Source organism: Anser cygnoides, chromosome 4, assembly GCF_040182565.1.
Source record: "Anser cygnoides isolate HZ-2024a breed goose chromosome 4, Taihu_goose_T2T_genome, whole genome shotgun sequence".
Taxonomy (NCBI): domain Eukaryota; kingdom Metazoa; phylum Chordata; class Aves; order Anseriformes; family Anatidae; genus Anser; species Anser cygnoides.
The window spans coordinates 67,899,665-67,919,383 of record NC_089876.1 but is presented as its reverse complement, the minus strand read 5'-3'; the positions used below and the strand labels follow the sequence as shown (position 1 = coordinate 67,919,383).

At 38.8% G+C, this 19,719-nt stretch overlaps 1 long non-coding RNA gene across 1 annotated transcript; it reads right to left on the bottom strand.

The window, feature by feature from the left end:
* Positions 1 to 8,721: 8,721 nt before the first annotated feature.
* LOC125183216 (uncharacterized) lies at positions 8,722 to 13,533 on the bottom strand. The gene is made up of 3 exons (XR_007164805.2): positions 12,550 to 13,533; positions 10,741 to 10,819; positions 8,722 to 9,833 (listed from the first exon to the last, which is right to left on the bottom strand). It is a non-coding gene; the product is annotated as an uncharacterized lncRNA (long non-coding RNA).
* Positions 13,534 to 19,719: the final 6,186 nt, after the last annotated feature.

Below are 19,719 nucleotides of genomic sequence, written 5' to 3'. Positions count from 1 at the left end.
TCAGAAGGACAGTGTAGGCATCTTAAATTTCCTAGGCCCTAGTCTGCTGAAGCCTAGGTTACATTCAGGCGAATGTCCTCATAAAGACTAACTTACAGTATAGAAGTAAATTTTACTTCACAGTCTGCTGACTTTTGTTCTCTAAGATGAATTGTGAGCACACACAACTAAAAGTGGCCGTCAGGATGAGTCCAGAGCAAAATTTGACCTCTGTCTACAGTGTGTGGCTCTCAGAGTTGTCTTTTAGGATCATTCTGAAATGCTTTAAGTAATGGCCAAAATCTGATCGAAGTTGAGAAAGTTTTGTGACTAGCTTTAAGAGGCTGAGTAATGGTAGGAAATCATTTTGAGGATCCCACTCACTTGTATTTTGGGACCAACTGTTACTGGTGGATCGAAGCAGAAAGCAATTAGGGATATTTTGGAAAGCTGAGAATAAATTCTTTCTTCAACCTTGTTCACTTGCCTTTTGATCTACTCAGTCACAGATAAAATCTATAGAGACGTCCACTGAAAGCAGACTTTTAAATAAATTCATTTGGATTGGTAACTGTCCCAACATGTGGGTAATTAATGATTATTTCATCATCCAGTTGGAGAAACAGAATATGAACTGTGTTACTGTGGTAGCTAATCACACTGTTAGACTACACATTTGAGAACATACATTGGGAAAAATACTCTTTACTCGTAATTTGTGGCCCAAACAATCCTCTTTTTTCCTGTTTAAAAAAAGGAAACCCCTTAATTTTAACATAAATATGCCAACTTAAAAGCCAACATTACCCTTCTAAAGTCTACTCCACATCACATCTGGTAGGACTGAACATAATTAATTGCAAGAGGAATGTAAAGCAATGGCATGCCAAAAGCTTTAATGTAATTCCAAATCATGCCTTATGCCAATCTCTCATTCTCTGCCAGTATGAACTGGCATATCCTGTGGATGGCGTTTGATGTACTTTGGCACCTAGAAGAAACTGTGAGTACGTTTTGGAGATAAAAATGGGAGAACAGTTGCACAGCTCCTAATGGAATTTACCAATTCCAGGATAGCACTTGCTAAGGGTTGTTTGACAACAAAAATCAGTGTGCACTCCAGGAGACAAAAAAATAAAAACCAAAAAAACTCCCAGACAGTTCCCTGGCTTTATTTGTCTGTGAGCAAACTTCCTTTTTTTTTTTTTTTTCTCTTTTTCTCATAACAGTCCTTCTCCCTAACCACTTGTCCTGCCATCCAGAAATGGTGAGAAACATCACACTGAAGTCTGTAAAAATCCTATTGACTTTAAGAAGGGCCAGATTCTTACCAAACCTGTGTATCTAGAAGCCGTATTCATGATCTGAGACATGCAGATGGAGTACTGAGCCTGATAATCTGCTCAATTAAGCACACAAGCCAGTTAGCAGAGAGCACTGGAGATGATTATAGTCAGGCTCAGAGCCAGGACCCCGCTGGAGCCTGAACTCCTGCACTGCACACTCCTGGGAGACAGTTCAGGCTTTGGGCCCAGCATGCTACCAATTCAAACACCAGTCTTAAAAATGGAAATGTTATTACTGGTGGGGGGAAACCATGTATGTATTCAAGAACACCCTAATATACCCTTTTGGTTTGTATTGGAGCACCAGAAACAATTAGTAATTCCAATCAATTGAACAGGAGCCCCACAGGAGTTGTTTTAATCTGTTTTCCATCTCAGTCTCTGTCAGAAACAGACTGCCCCCATTTTGTGTGTGTGCACTGACACCTCAGCTTTATCTCCTTTTAGCTTTAGTGGTACCAGCTCACACTTTCAAAGACAATTTTTCCTTCAGTTTTATGTTTCATACCTGGCAGTGTGGGCAGGTGCACAAGACCTTAAGAGTGGGAATTTGTAAGCCCGTGTGCTTTGCTTGGGAGCTGTCAAGTCTCCAGCAGCTCGTTTCACCTCTCAGCTTTGAACAGGACCTACTGAGGGCAAGGATTTTCTTTCCTTATGTGTTTTTTCAGTGCTGTAAGGAATACAGCCTTGACCTTGAGTAAGATTTGACTTTCACATCTAGGCAGCGTGTAACTGCTGTTCTAATAGGAACAGTTGTCTGTTGTCTTTTTACATCAAGACGTCTTTCTCAAACTAATGCAGCGCCTGTATTAGTTTCTCTAGAAATAGTGTAGTTTTTAGAGCACAGAAGAAAATATGCTCCATAGATTTCAGTATGATGGTCAGCTCCCTGGAGCACTGCTTTTTAAGGTAAACAGAGTTTTGCTATCTGAATTCAAGCATCCTATGCTGACAACACTGATCATTTTGTTTTACCTCTGTCGTGAATGTAAGGTAGAATGAACTATGCTTAAATGATTGTTTTATGCCTGCTTCATGTATGTCTTTGACTAGAATTACTGAACAGTCTCTACAGTGGGAAGTCATTCTGCTTTATATCTGAGTCCTTCAGAAAGTGATGTACAGCAGCATTATAGGGAGGTTGGATACTCTAAAGGTAGTAAAGTCTTAGTTTAGGTTAGAACTGTGTAAATAATATCTCCTTGATAGCTAGCTGAAGGGCAGCTTTTAAAACAATGAATTATTCTTCTAATTCTGAACAGTGAACTACAACGCAAAGACCTGTAATAAGGTATATATGATAAGGGCACCAACACATATCAAAAGAGATCAATCTTTCTACAATGTACCATGACACTTTGCAGGTCATCTCTTTGCAAAGGCACTTAACAAAAGGCAATATTTTAGGGAAGTTCATGCACTTGGACAACCAGGATGTGTCTGGTTCCATACTCCACTCCAGTATTAACCCTTTGTGTGTAACCTTTAGCAAATCACTTGACCTTCTTGGGTCCAACATGGCAGAGCACTCAAACATTAGATCTTGACAAAATTTTTCACTTGGAGCTTATTTTCATCAGAAAAAAAAAAAAAAAAGCCTATTTGGCAATACTGAAAATTTTCCAAAATTTGTCTCAAGTTTGAATCATTCCTGTTAAAAACAAATCAGAAACAATTTTAAAACCAATGTTTATTTTGGAATTTTTAAGGATGTATTTATTTCTGTATTTAAAACAACTGTGTATGATAGAGGAAGAGAAAAAAGCCTGATGTAAGATATGATATGGAGGACTGGGCAGTAAATGTCCTCCAGAAAAAGAAGGAGGCAATCATGACTAACACTGAGACTGTCTCAGAGACAGTCATTTTTGGAGATGACATTTTTGGAGATTTTTTTTCTGTGATAATACAAATATATGAAAGTATCTTACTCCATCATCTGGGTATTATGTTCTAAAATTATGAAACATATCACAGGTCATTTTTTTCCAAAGCAGTTCCTGCTAAGCACATCTGCAAAGAACTTTTTAATATATCTGGGCATTTCCCAAAGTACCTGGAAATGTGTTATTTTGAAAAACTCTTCTTCATTCATATTAAAAAAAACAACAACCACTCAGCCAGTAGCAGAGCTACCCACACATAACAAACAACACTAAATTAACCACTTGGTAATTTGAAATCATGAGTAATAGAGTATACCAAGCCTTCTTAGGTTTGATAAATGATTTATCTTCAATTTAAATGGCATCTCTGCTCATAATCTCATTTCTTCCTACTGTGGAATAATTACCTAAGGTGACTTATAAATTAAGCTTATATTCACATTTTTAAGAAAAGGTACAACATTGAAGAAGCTTCCAGGGTGGAATGTAGCTGCATTCCATAGAAGCTTCCTAGGCCTCCAACCTTAGAAGTTGGCCACACTGGGGGAACGTGGTGTGCTGACTCTAAGAGGAACTGTACGGAGGGTGGAGTGGAGACAACAGCCAGGCTCTGTGATAAGATGGGAATTCAAAGGTACATCAGAACTGATAAAATGCACATTTGCTACCCTGGGCCAATGGTCTGCCATGTTTTTGACAAAATGCTGTCCTTTTGGTGAAATTTGCTCATTATAATGTCATTACTGTGAATCCATAATCGTGATATCTTGATACCTTGGATGCAACCGGACTTGTAAAGGCTAATTGAGCAGCACTCCCAATTACGTTAACCTTTAACGCAATACCTGCACAACTGATACTTGGCCTGTCGAGGCAAATCCAGATATTCCTGGTGCTGCTCATCTTTACCTGTGTTCACCACACTCTCAATGACTCAGCGTTGATTTGCCCTGAATGTAAAAAACACTGCTGTTGGTCACCAGATGATGAATGTAAGCACTTTCAGAGGCAGATGAGTGTGCGAGGCAAGATAATACGTTGAGCACTTACGGAAATATATTTGTATTTTTGAAATCTTAATTTTGCTACTATCTTCCAATTATATATATATATACATATTTTTTTTTTTCCCAGGGTATGATTCTTGGGCATTTTTGTTGTTACAGCAAGTTTGCTGTGTGCTGTTTTAGGCAGTTAGGCTATACTGTGGGCTGGCATCTTACGTGCTCTGATGTGATTAGTTCTAATGCTGAGACTGAAGTTTTTAGGCTCTTTATCAGATTGCCTTTACAGATGCTAATGTGGAACAGGACAGTGATATTCTATGTTCTAACAGGCTGTGAAATCTAAATCCAGCATGAGAGCAACCACAAAGACTGCAAGCTTGGAAAACCATGGTTCCTTCAGATATTTCATGACTTCACCTTTAAAAAAATCTCTCCTATTTCAAAATAAATTATCATCTGTACTAGATGTGGATCAGATTTCTGATATCTGATTAATTCTTGCTGACTTCAGTCATGGTACAGTGTGTTCCCCTGTTCTCAGTCCTCGATGCTTTCTTGGCTTCCCTCAGATCTGTAGGGGTGTTTTGAGACAAATGCATTCAGTTGGCTACTCCCAATCAGAGCATGGGAGTGTTTATCTCTGCATTAGCACAAGGTGTCATGTTAATCTTCAAGTAAATTTTCCTCAGTTAGTGATCACTTCAAATCAGATTACTATATAAAAAATTTTGAATGCACTTTGAAATGCTTCTCTACAAGTTTTATGTTAATTCTGTTATAATGGACCATAATCAGGCAATTGTGACAGTAATAGTTTTAACTGGTTTTATAGAAATTGAAGATATCTTGGCATGTGCCCAGAAAATGTTTCTCCAAATACAGACATCAGCTCTTATATTCTTGGTAACCATAAATTTTCTACAATCTTCCATAAAATCGTAATAGAATAAGCTTATTGAGACACTCACTAGAAATGACTGTAGATTTTTGGGGTGAGGGGTGTGAGGTGTTGTGTGCTTTTTTACATATGCAACATTTTTTAAAGATATATTGAATACAGGATTACTTTGGTAGGGATCGGAAGGGAACAAGTTCAGTTAGTGAAAGAAAATTCTCTCTATGCTGATAGAGCATTAGAAAATAAAATAAATATAAACTAACTCATAATGTATCCATTAAGGCTGAAATAATGTCAAGGGGTTGTAAAAAGCCTTCAATACCACATGAGCAGGGGAGAGAATACAACTCATTTCATTGGTACAGAGCACTTCGGTGAGACAGTGAATTAATTTTACATACAGCAAATAACACAGGGTAGAGAATAATATTGAATGCCCAGGTTGTGACATTTCCTCATTTGAAATTCGCTCTGATTTCAAGCCGGTTAGCATCTTCAGTTGCAGCTCCCACAAGAGCAGTAGTGGGAAAGCACATTTGTGCTAACATCCCTTTACATCTAGGGTTTGTGTGTCTAGCTACTGCATCCATCTGCCTGCCCAGCTGCACAGCCATGTGCGTAACATCTGCCTTATTTCAGAGCCAGCAGAGGGAGAGATATCTATTTGGAGCTCACATACAATGGCCTGACATCCCCTAGTAAGGATGCTGACTTGAACTGCAGGTGAAGTATAAAAGCTTTGGAAGGAGTGCTGGTGTTGTATGAGCTTCACAGCTGCAGATGGTCCCTGTTTCACTGAAGGAGCAGATCCCAGGTGACCTTATTAGTAAGTCACCATATTAGCAAGTCAGGCACAGGGCCAAAGAGCTACCGATGATGATGGAGTAGCTGCAGGCCTGGAGGAGGAGAAAGAGGAGAAGGACGAGATAAGTGTCATTTGATCCAGGTGGTCGCATGACATATATGTGGTTCTTTAGGTCAATGAACATTGGCTTTTCAGACTAATACATTATCAGTGGAATGGGGAGAAGGAATAATCAATTTTTTTCATTTTCTTGTTTGTAATTTCATCGGCTTCTGCCTGAAACATGGACTTTGTTGCTGCAGACAAGGACAACAATTATATAGACAACTTTCATCACTTGCTAGTGACATCCACAGGAAAGCAGGAATGTGTTTTCAGGTCTTTATGTTCTTTGTTCTGGTGATCAGAGGGTAAAACTCAACCAGTCTTTCTGCTTGGGCAGACTGGAAACACTTTCAGTATCCTGCAGATTAAAATAGCCACTGACATACCCCTTGATAGACATCATGTCTGCAGTCTGTAAGTAAATGTGTTTCTGACCCTAATAGCAACAGGGAATGGATGTTGTCTGCATATGAAAACATCAGTGGGATCCTGAGTTGGTGCTTAGGGATGTGGTCAAGACAATGGAGCTGTTACATAGCAGTCTTGCAAAATAAAAAGAACCTGGGGCTGCTTTCCCTCTTATGTCAATCTAAACACATGGGAGAAATTTCTCCTAGTGGGAGAACCTGTCTGCTGAGAAAGGCAGACAGTCCATCAGAGTGGTCATGCTAGAAACAGTCATTTCCTTTTTGATTCTTTCTCAAATCTTTACCTTCTTGCTCTTTGAGAACAAGCACCTTGTGAAGCCTTCAGGCAATGGAAACAGAAGAAAGCCTGGGCTCAGGATGAAAATTGTAGGGAGATAATTAAATCAATGAAGTGAGGGTACAGAAGGCTGAAGATACAGAAGTTTGCAGTGCTGGAGCAGACAGACCCAGCCCAGGAACAGAAAGAGACTGTTTAGAGGGTGAAGGCCACACAACTTCCCTTCCTGTCTACAAAATTTTGGGATTGAGGTTGCTTTTGGCTGTGCTTTTTCCCAATGTTCTTAAAGAAGAGTTACTTGTGAATTGGCAAACTGGTGCTTGTCCTACTCAGTTGTTCACTCAGGAGTGAAAATTCTCACCAGTGTAAGTGAATAAAGCAGCCCTTTCCTTGAATTGTAACATCAGGATGTAAGATGTAGTGAATAAAAGTAAAAAAAATAAAAACTCAGCATTGAAAATGTATTTAAATCCAACTAGAGCTTCTAAGTCTCTGACTTGTGAAGTATTTGTTCCACAGGCAGCTTTAGAGCTCATTGGAAGTCTGGAGAAAAATCGCATGGAATCTGGTTGTCTGATATAAATGCAAATAGTGGTGTTATATACAGCATCAGTAATATAGTGTTTTTCTAGGCATATAATTAAAACATAAACAAATTGCATTTAAATAGAACTAAACTCTGAAGAAAGTGAAATATCATCTGGGATACAGCCTAGTGGTCAGCTTGTTATAGTTGTCTTCCATATTGCCACGGTACTTGCTCAAATTCAACTTTTGCTGGTAGTTTTCATTTTAGGGATTACCTATACAGAAACAAAGACCATGCACTTACAGAACACTGTACCATGAAAGGGCTCCATGGAATAAAAGAAAAATATTTTTGGTCATTAACTTTTCCAGAACTATTGTTTACTCTAGATCCAACAACACAACAAGCAGTAAATCTGTCTGTCTTTATCCGAGGAAAACAAGACTAAAAGAAAGTAGAAAAGTACAATTCAGTATATCAGTTATTTTCAAAGCCTGGGTGTGGTGGTTTTACTCAGGTGAGCAACCACGCTCCACCACAACCACCCTCTCACTCCCCCTCCTCAAAGGGAAAGGGGGAGAAAATACAATGCAAAGGGCTTAAGGGCTGAGATAAGGATGGGGAGATCGCTCAACAGTTCAATGGGCAAAACAGATTCAACATAGGGAGACAGTAAGGTTTATTGCCTATTACCAACAAGCTAGAGAAGTGAGAAACAAAGGAAAGAAACCAAAAAAACCTTCCTCCCATCCACCCTCTCCTTTGTTCCCCAGCAGGTTTTTTGTTTGTTTTTTTTTGTTTTTGTTTTTAAACTTTCTTAAATATGTTCTCACAGAAGTGCAAACCGCATCACTTATTGGCCCGGCTCTGGCCAGCAGCAGGGCCCTTATCTAACATGGGGCAGCTTCTGGATTCTTCTCACAGAAGCCACCCCTGTGCCCCCCCCCGCGACCAAAACCTTGCCACGTAAACCCACTACACTTTGGAATGATTATGCTCTGATAATCTCAGGAGATCAAACATTTCTTCAAGTCATCTTAATTACGGGATGATGCTTTATTTTTTTAACTCTTTTTTTCTTTCTTATTCTTGAATGGACATTGGTACAAAATTGGGATTGAAAAACATGAGGTAAATATTCTTCTGTGTAACATCATCATCCTTATTCCTAAAATGTAATGATGAAAATTTAGAAGTTCACTGATTCTGATGAGCCAATTTGTGAATCCTTTCTATAGAATTAAGTCTTCTCAGAATTCATCTCTAAATTTCCTCTCAAATTAGGGTGAAAATTTTATCTTTCTTGTGATCTGAAGAAATGTTGTTTAAAAAAATAAAATCAAAGAGTTCTTTATTTTTCTCCTTTAAATGTTGAAACATTTCATCAGCAAAAATATATATATATATATTTTTCCCCTTGCCATTTTCTGACAATAATATCCCTTAAATTTATACGAACAGCTCTTCTATTAACATTTAATATCTATTCATATAAATAGTCTCAGTGGCTTTTGAATAAAATTGTCATTTGATAAAATTACACCTTAGTGAGAAGTGTTTCACAGCCTGGCTCTGTGTAAAGCAGTCCCTTTCTACTAAACCCTCCTCTCCACTTAATTTTTCTAAAGTTGACATAAGGACTAGTACTGATGAAATAAGAAACTTAATATCACAGGTCTAGGTGACAGCTTTTATTTGGTATCCTACAAAGAGGTGGATCAGGATTAGTTAAGCAGTCCAAAAAAACAAACAAACAAACAACAATAACAACAAAACAAGCAAACAAATAAAGAAATAAAGAAATGAAAAAACAAACAAGCAGATACTAAATCAGATTTCCTTGTCCACATCTAGTAATCTGGGGAGTAGCCTTAAGTAGTACAGTTTCAAATACAATTTTTCAGCGAAATTCTGACATTCTTTTATTTATTTATTTATTTATTAAACACAGAATGAATGCAAAAATTAATCCAATTCAGAGCCAGACTTTAAAAATCCTTTGTTTGACCTCTCAATTGAAATAATAATAATAATAATAATAATAATAATAATAATAATAATAATAATAATAATTGTGTGGTTCAAGGAGAACAACATCCCACCACTACCAAACCAGACCCCTATTGCCAAATTCTGCCACTGTGCTGTGGTTTATCTCTAGCAGGGACACAGATGCTTATTCGCTCTCCCCAGGTGGGATGGGGAAGAGAATCAGAAAGGTAAAGGTGTGAGAACTCATGGGTTGAAATAAAGGCAGTTTACTAGTTAAAGCAAAAGCTGCATGCGGAAGCAAAGCAAAACGAGGAATTCATTCACTACTTCCCGTCAGGAGGCAGGTGTTCAGCCACTTCTAGGAATGGGGTTTTTGCACCTGGGTGGAAGGAATGTGTCTCCAGGCTCCACCTAAATGAGCTGACCTGGCTTTGCTGTCGCAGAGAACGTGGTCAGTTAGGTTAAGAAAACCCAGTTCATGCTGCTGCTCCAGCTCTGTATCTTATAATGGTACACCTTCTCTTGTATGGCAAGCCATCACTCCCCGGGCTTTCAGGACTGCTTCCCTTTTCCTTTTATGCCTTTAATACAGAAGAAAAATTAATTCGGACATTCATGCTATGCTGGGCACTGACTTGAACATCAATGAACAGTCAACGGTTACCATCGTTATAGTAAGGGAATGCTTTCTAGTATATTTTCCTGTTGCCTTGCAAACTCTAGGCAACTCAAATCACAAAACACAGGGGAATTTACCAAAAACATTGCAGCCTATGCTGTCATTGTAAAAAACAAACAAACAAAAAAACAGAAAAAAACTAGCGTGGATGTTAGGAAATGGATTCATTCATTCACAATTTGGGGGGGCGGGGGAAAGAAATATGGAGATTTTATTTCCTCCCTTTTAGACCTGTAAAATTTAATATAATTTTCTGTGATTCCTGGAGTCTTTACAAGCTCTAATGAGAAAGAAAAAGACAAATCCCCTCTGTTTACAAGCCCTCTGTACCATTGCAGGTCAGAAGTTATTTATCAGTGATTTCCCTTTCCTCAACTTGGGAGATTTAATAGTGTTAGTAAATTGATTTTCAAATCACTGTCCGTTAAAAGCAGCTGGTTTTTATTTATTTGTTGGGTTTGTTTTTGTTTTTCTCTCTGCACTCTGTGTTTCCAAAGAGTTTTGTCTTGTGTTATAGATTAAAAAGAAAATATAAAGAAAAGATAAATTTTCTCTCAAAAATGAGTGAATCTGAATACTTTACTTGTTTATATTTATGAGTTTAGTAATGTTCTGTGGTTGTTCAAGCACTTGTCATTGTCCATTCGGTTGCAAGGGAACAGGATGTAGCTATGTCAGAATGTTTTATCGAAACATGAAGAATAAAGAAGTGAGTTATAGATACCTATAAAATGGCACTCCATGTCCCAAAGCTAGCAAGCAACATGAATTTAATTAAAACTGATATATAATACAGAAAATAAATAAACCTTTAACTGATGCAGTTTAGTAAGTTAAACAGGTGCAGAATACTCCATGCAGATTAGCATCCCCTTCACCCCAGAAGATCTAAAAAATAAATACAAGAGGCATTTTAAATCATTGGTACCCATTAGCAGAACATTGTTCTGTGGAGTTTCACTATACAAAGGCTTGTGCATTAGCAACTCATTGCCCCAGATGACATCCCCAATTTGCCTTGATTTTTTTAGTCCTCTGATGTTATATCTTTTCAACGGTGTGTGAGCAAGCTGAGGCCATCACCTAGAGCCACTCCACCTGAACCTCCTATTTCTGACTTTCTTGATAGCAGCGCTTTCATCATTAGCTTCCCAAATACACATTTGCCCACAAATTAGTGAGTAGGTAGGTTAGGAAATATATAAGGTAACAAGGAATTGTACCCCCTGTTCCAGGTCACAGAGTGTTTTGCTGACATAAAATATACACACACACAGGTAGAAAATAGGAAACTCTAGACTATCAAGGACAGGGCAGCAGGCTTGGGCTCCTCAAGAGAAGCTCAGATACCTGCTACCTTCTGCTGAGGACAAGTTCTAGCTCCTTATACTGTTCTCAGTTACTCCTAATTATGGTTTTCAGGGAATAATGTATCAAACATGGAGAAGCATTAAATGAAAATTAACTTATGTGCTGCACTGGGAGGCAGGTTGCCATAGCCTGATCCATTGGTAATGTGTTACAAATTACTTCTCTAAGACCCTTCCTAATAAATTATTGGAGAATGCAGAAATGTTGAGTGATTGTTTTACCATTGTTTTTTTTTCCCAGTAAATTTTCCTTTTTGTTCGAAAGGAAAATAGTCTTCTGTTGCAACTTAAGTTAAAGAATAACTTCCCTAGTAGGTTAAATATTTGTGAATCAGATTCTAAATCTTTGGATTCTGTTATACTTGTATGTGTGTTTATATATGTATCTATATTCATAATTGCTGAATCTGCCTGTGTTTAGTAATGTTGCAGAGGAAATTACTGCTACAGAATGATGTACTATAAAACAACATGGAAACACATAAAGATGTAAATGTATTTCAGGAAAAAAATACTTGAAACACTTTCATTTGTATTTAAGGTTTAAGAATAAAAGCTGAGAAACTCTTCTTCTCCCTTAATGTTTCCAGTTACCACATCTAGTTTTGCTGGAGCTCACGCTTTTATTCACATCATGTTTCAATCTCTATTAGTGGCACAGACAAGTGGTATTGGTACATTGCTCACAGTGCTAAAAACGAGTCATTTTATTTCAGTAGTATTGTTCTAAACAAGCACTTGTTTCTGGACAAGAAACAATTAGCCTACCTCCACAATCTGTTGCACTGAGCTCCTCAAAATGTATGTAAGTATGTATGGCCAGGCCTACAGATTTTTTCAAAAGCTCTCATCAGGCTCTCAGCTTCCTGTGAGTTGAAAGGTGCTTTAGTAAAGCACTTCCCACCCCTTGGGACTGACATTGAATCAAAAGGTCAGAGAGCATCTAGGCCCTCCGACTGCCAGCTTGTGCGGCAGGAGGAAGACTAGAAGATCAAGGCGAGCAGCAGGCCTCCTTGGTGTGCGAGGACAGCCATGCAGTCCGGTGAAGCACCAAGAAGGAATGCACCTGACCAGAAGGAGATGTGTCGTGGGCGGAGGGATAGCACCGGTGGCACAAGAGACACCAGTGCCCAAGGGACCTCTGGCGCCCAGCCCACAGACAGATACAGGCGGTACCATTGGCACCGCAACGATGCGGGGAACAGGCCGGCCCCTCACACACCCAGTGACAGGGGGCCTGGGCCTTACCATAGCAGCAATGGTGACGTGGGGCGAAGGCAGGAGCATCAGGCAGACAGCCGCAGGGATCAGAGGCGTGCCAATAGTCCAGAGCACAGTGTGTGACCCACTAATGGCCATAAACCAGACAGCAGCATCGGACCCATGCATGAAAATCAAGCTGACAGTGGCATGGGACCGAGGCGTGGGACTGGACAACCCCCTGGTTCAGCACCCTGGCCTGAGAACATTCTGGATGGAAGGCATCCTGTTTGGGCAGTCCTGGGCAAAGACTGGCTTAGCCTTCTGCCCGACACTGTGGAGCCCATGGAGCTGGATACACAGATGTGAAGGAACCAATGGAAGTGGATCCACCTCTGCCAGAACAGACCTGGGACTACTGCGGCATGTCTTTGTGCTCTGCCATCCGAGAGCACCAACAGCATCGCAGGAGTGCCCGGCGAGCCCCCTACTTGTTGCTCAGGCTCCATTGCAAGCATTAGCTTGGAGCCACCAAACACCACGGACATCCCGCAGGCTTGCCTGCAAGATGTCCCAGCAATAAACAACTCTTGATGATTCTCAGGGGTTGTGTGAGTGCTTCTTTTTTGGGGGAGGAATGGGCTAAAGTTGTGCCAGGGGAGGTTTAGGTTGGATATTAGGAAGAACTTCTTTACTGAAAGGGTTGTCAGGCATTGGAATGGGCTGCCCAGGGAAGTGGTTGAGTCACCATCCCTGGAGGTCTTTAAGAGACATTGAGATGTAGAGCTTAGTGATATGGTTTAGTGGAGGACTTGTTAGTGTTAGGTCAGAGGTAGGACTAGGTGATCTGGGAGGTCTCTTCTAACCTAGGTGATTCTGTGATTCTGTGATTATCTTTAGCATTGCAGTTCTTTCCCCTGGACTTTTTATTGCATTTGCCACAGACTCAAATGATCTGGCTATCTATTAAAGTCTGTGGGTTTCTTCAGTTGTTTAGTATGACCCAAAGAAAGCAGTTAACAGGAGAAAGAAGCTGTACTGTCTGGCTGTATTTTTAAGCATGAAGAGAGCCCTGCTTCTACACTTACCCCTAATCAAATTGGACAATAATGGTTGTTCTGGGGCTCTAAGGATTTCTAGTTTACAAGGCAAAAGTGCTGTGGCTCCTTTCCGTAGCTGAGAACAGAAAATGTTCCATTGTAAAAACTTGCCTGCCCCTTTCACTTTGTAGTTAGGATTCCCTTGCTGACCTAATTATTTATTTTGAACCACATCTGGCTTTGTGCAGCACAACAAGCAAGCAACCAAAAGTAGATGACCTTTAATGAAAGGAAAGAGGAGATCCCCTGGACAGGCGACACCAGGCCTGTATCTTCCTTCAGTCTTACAACTCTGTCATGTCTATGATTTAAAATACTTTTGCTTCATGGCTCAACCCAAACTTCTGTTGACTTAGTTAATATTCCTTCCATATCCTCACCAGAAGTGCTTCTGGCTCTTTGCAGGATTTACTGACCTGTTTTACTTACATTACTCTTCTTTGCTAATCTGTGTTCTTTCTGAGTGGCCAAACACTTGTCTGGGAACTCAACTAAATTGTTAGGAATCATGCTCCATTTCTGCACAGAGGCATACAAAACTAGGCTTGGCCAGTGAGAAGTCTGGTCTTGCCTGAGATTCTTAATAATGAAACTTAATCTTTTTCAGTCTGGTGTGGTTTCCACAGAATCACTGATCATTTGTGTCATATAAGAGACCAGGCTAATATATAAAAGTGTACCCATCTCACCCTGCAGCTATGGCAAGCCACAAACCCTTTTAAAAAGTTCAAAAACATGTTAGTAAAATGGGTAGAAAACCGTGTTGCTTATTTGTTTGAGAATTCTGATTGAAAAAAATAAACCTGTAGCAATGTTATTTCTTTCTGTTACTTTTTGTGAAAGAACTAAAGCTCCTTTTAATGCCAATTCTTTGCAACAACATTCAAAATACAATAATTTCACAGACTATGTTTTTTTGCAACTTCTGAAAGTTTTTGCTCCAAAATAAATGGGAATAGCTCATTTTATCTCAGCTTTTTATTCTCTTGCCTTTTTATCGTGGAGAAAGACATTTAAAAAGCAAGAAGTGGGTCTTTCTAATCAATACAAAGTGAATCATATTAAAAAGATTTCTTTATAAATTAAAACATGATGCGGAAAGATTCCAGCATTGCAAATCATCTTTGAACCAGCTGAGTTAAATACTTAATACAATAAATTCTTGAAATTCTTAAATACGATAAATTCTATGAAATTCTATGAACTGTTGATTTTCTTTATAAAACTTTATTGTCCTTTTTGACTAGCTTTTTCTGAAGTTGGTGAACGCACACTGATATCTCTAAGTCAGGTAAATTTATGTTCTCAGTATTTACCTGACTTAGAGATAGACCTTCAATAATTCATACTCTCCTACGGTTTTAAATGTGTAGCTGTCACCAAATGAAACAGTATTAATTTTTTTTCTGGGATTGCAGACCCGAATTTACTAAATGGAACATTTAATTTGTTTATTTTACTTTTAATTTCCTATACCACATAACAAATAGAAGATAAAACCAGGAGAGAATTTTTCTTAATGTCAGTATAAATTACTGTTGATAAGCAATGTCCAATCCCCTCTGAAATGCCAGTTCATAGAACAAATGGCAAAATTAGCCAGTATTTAACTCAGCTGGGCAGTCTCTTGCATATTCTTTGATTTTGCATTATGTTCCTCATCAAATGCCCTCAAAAAGGTTCAACAATAAAAATGAATAATCTTATCCTGACAAGTCTAATGGTGACACTCAGTTACTATGTGTTCCCTAAAAAATAAAATTCAAAAAACCACCTCAAATAGAAAAGATTTATTTTCCATGTATTTATGTACTTATTTACAAATTTCTTCTTTTATATTTATGTATATATATATATATATATATATAAATGTTTTCTGCATGTTTCATGGGTATCCTGTGCATTTTTTGCTCCGCAACAGAATCCCTAAATGTATGTTTGCAAGTAGCTCAGCAGTACTTTCCAGGGATGTAAGCATCAGGCAAAGCTTCTGTGACTGACTTAAGAGGTAAATTGTGTCTCCCTCCTGTGCAGATCAGCAAAATTGCAGTGAAGTGAATTCCTCTGTAATGTAAATAGCCATATCCTCTCTTCTTTAGGAAGGAAAGGCAAAATGCTAGTTCCATTTGCAATAGTCTGTATACACTAGAAATGTCCACTTTTAACATATCCGTGCCTCTTTAATGGCTGCCTGTACCAGGAGCTGAAACAACAGATTCAGTATATTTTCAGCAATTTGCTTTGAAAAAAGATTGTTGATACAGGCTTTCAACAAAGTAAACAAGCTTGCCTTTTAAAAGACAACCATCTTCCTATTTTCAGGTCAAATATTTCCTACAGATGAATTTTTATGGGATTATCATAGCTCTCCAGTGGGATTTATTCTTAATCTATCTGTGCTCCCTGCTGACCATGTAGGAAATAAAGAAGGGAGCCAGAAGGAGCCCTATTTCTACCCAGTTATGGCCTCCCCCTAGGTTTTAAATGCCACCTCCAGTATGGTGTAACTGCATGTTCAAGAGAAATTTCACAGGCTTTTGTGATAATGTGTGTACCTCAGTTACTCTCTCTGTTATTTGTACCGGTGTTCTTTTCTGGGCAGGAACTGCAATCATTTCGTAACATGAACCAAGTTTTGGCCCCATGCTAGCTCAGAAGGGGGGGTGCAAAACTAATCCACTTTATCTCGCTGCCCTGTTTCCTGGGAATGTGCTGTTTGTAAGTGCTAATTGCAAAGATGGCACTGCTTGATTTATTGAGGGATATGAGAGGCAGATGGCATGTTCTTTTATTAAAAACCAACCCACTCTTTCTATTTGCCAGAGCTCTTTGTATCTTTGTTAGGATTTACATTTTAAATGATCAGAGGTCTAACAAGCCAGCACGGCACCTCATTATCAAGGATATATCTTCAGGTCTCTATCTAAAGGGAGAGTTGTGGATTTTTTTCCACTTCATACTTCTTGGTCTAAGAACCTGCTGGTTTGCTTCACAGTTTCCAATTGTGTGAATATAGCCTTCAACCTGGCGAAATGCAAACTCAAAACTTTCAACTGATTCCAAACCAAGGTGCAGCTAGGAAGATGTGGATTTACAGAGCTCTGGCTTGCTCATTGGAAGTGTTTAATTAGCTGTTAACCAAATATCCCCTTTTGATGCCTGGGAACAGGAAGGAAGGGAAGGCAAACAAAGCTTTGTAGACTTACAGCTTATTCTGAAAATCAGTGGAAACACATTTGGTTCTATTCTTAAACAGATGCAATAATGTTAGTTATGGCTGAAGTGTGAGTTTCTGAGAACAAGGAAGGGTAGGGCCATGCATCTTCTCTGTGAAGATCAGGTGAAGGGCAATAATTAAGGCACAATTGGAGCATCTTTCTTCTGCTTTAACAATCACCATTCAGCTAATAGTGGCTCTATAGATTAAATAGCAAATTGGAACTAACTTAGGCAACTGCAACATAAAAACAATACTGTTTTTCAAAGAAATTAGGTAAACTCAGTCAATGAAGCATCACATCTCATTCATACTAATCTCCAGCAGAGAACTGGTTGTTCCAGTCGCTGATTCAATCATTTGCTTGCTTAAGTATTTTTCTTCCCTCTGTGCAATCTCTGTTACATCCTTCCCTTCAGCATTCACCTCCTTCCTTGCAGGGGTTCCCAAGGTTATCCACCAAGGGGTTACAAAAGGAGAAAAAAAAAAAAAGAAAGAAAAAGCAGTAGATGGAAAACCGTTAGAGAATATATATATACACAAACATGAATATGTGTGTTTGTATATATACATACACATTTATACTCAAAAATAACTGCAATGTACCACTGACGTCCATTATGTCTATATAACAGAGCTACACCCACCAGTAAAGGCTGGCAGCTTACAATAATGCTTCTATGTTTAAAGACTGGGTCATTGTGCTCTCTGCATAGCCACAGAGCAGATGGGCTGCCCTGATGGGAAAGTAGCTGTAAAACCAAGCATGGTCAAAGCTGGGCACCAGAAAGACTGGTGCCACCACCACTATCCAGCATGCCCATGCATTGCCTCTGTAGCTTGATGGTGAGCAACTACAAGTGAAGGACAAGACTATGTTTCTTTCATGGCTGTCATTCCTATGTACAAACCCTTTGCTTAATGGTGCCTACATCCTACAGCTTGAAAATAGGCAACAACCAAGGTTGGGTTGGTGATTGGCTTGTTCCATTGCTTCTACTGTAAACGTCTTTGCTTGTGTCTTTAGTGTCTTGAGTTAATACACTCAGGAGCTTTGGGCAGGATGTCTTCTTGTTGTCAGATTGTAAGACTGGGAGCAATAACACAAGCCTTTTAAAAGGATTGCATTACTTTGAGCAATTAGCAGGGACCAAACTGCTTGATATGGCTATAAAGGCTCAGTTCCAATTAAGCATTTGTGAATCATTATCAGTCAGTTTGCACTGCCAACAAGGCTCTGTAATTGGAACTCCATGCCTTGGCAGAACAGTGAAAGCATAAGAAACATTATCTGGTGCTAGCTGTGAATCCTTTCCTTTGCTGCCTGAGATACTTGGTGCAAGCCTTTGAACTCTTGGCCATATGAAGAACCTTAACTGCAGACACAGGGTGAGGAAGACTGGTAATGCTGGGAATAGATACTATTAGGATGTGAGTGGTTAGAGAAAAATAAGGAATTCCAAGAGAACTTTTTCTGCCGTTCTCCTTTTCAACCTTCCTGTATGTAACTTGCACTATGAAGGATGTTTTTTTTCTCTAGGTGGAAATAAATTACACATAAGGAGAGGAAAGAATGGCATTAAATTAGCTAAGATAAAATATTAATTATGAGAAAATGCAAAGCAAGGAGAAAAATCAACTGTGAGGAAACAGAATGAGAAAAGAACCCCTTAGCCTCATCAGATGCTTTGTGGGAGAAAGCCTTCAATCAGAAATGTGCTGATACTAAATTATCCCTGGATCTGATCTAGTTCTAATAATTGAAACTCCCACTGCTGGAACAGAACCAGGTTGCTGAATGACCACTAATTTCTCAGACTGGATATTAAGTAGACAAAGCTGTTGCATATACCTAATCAGATTTTTATTTTTATTCCATGACACACTACATCCTACGCGGTGTTATGGTTTAAAATTATGACAGCATGCTTTGTGACATGCATAGATATGATGCACATTTTCTTTAATACTGGAGTCTTTTCTTTTATGCTTTCACAGCTGTGACTGTAAGTTCTGGAAGCAGATTTTTGGAAAGATATATCAGAAGAGATGTCCAGATAAAGCCATTTGATTTTTTATTTAATATCACTTTAACACCCTTGCCTCCAGATTTTGTAGTGTTGTGTCTGTCAGAGTTCAAAACAACTCTTCAGGTAAGGTTTGCATGTGAAGAGAAACATTACTTAGTCTTTTTCCCTCCCATTTATTTATTTATTTTCCTGAAGAAAGATTGCATTCTAGTAGCTGTGGCCTCAAACCATCTGAACTCTTTGTTTCTTTCTTCCCCCCAAGAAGGAGAAAAGTGCTCAATTTGAAAGACAGCCTGGTTTTTGTTTTTGTTTTTTAAGTTGTGAAATAATATATAGGAAAAGGGAGCAGAAATAAGGACTACAGATAGAATAAAAATCTTGCTCAGTATTATATATTTTAAATTCTTTGAATAAAGAGACCAGTCACCTGTTGTGACTTCAAAAAATGTTGAAAATACGGTAAATAGTTATTAATGCAGGGGGACTTGGTGTTTACCCTTTGTCTCCTGACTAAATTGTTTCCAACTTTTCTATGATCTTATCAGTTTCCAACTGATAAAAGTTTCCAACTTTTCTATGATCTTATCACTTACTCTTTCTGAGGGCTTGATAACACCTCTTATAACATAGTGCTCACTGTGGTTAGTGGAAAATGCCCAGTGTCAACAATGAGAGTTGGATTTGGCCTTTCGGTCATGATTCGGGGAAATATATGCACCCACACCAGCACAGATCAGATTTAAGTTAAGTGCTTAAATGTAAACGTGCAGTAATACGCAAGTCTGATACTGGGATACTTTGTTGGATTAGGACTTGAGGGGCATAGATCTAATAACTTTACTCTGTTCAACCAAACATTAATCTATACTGG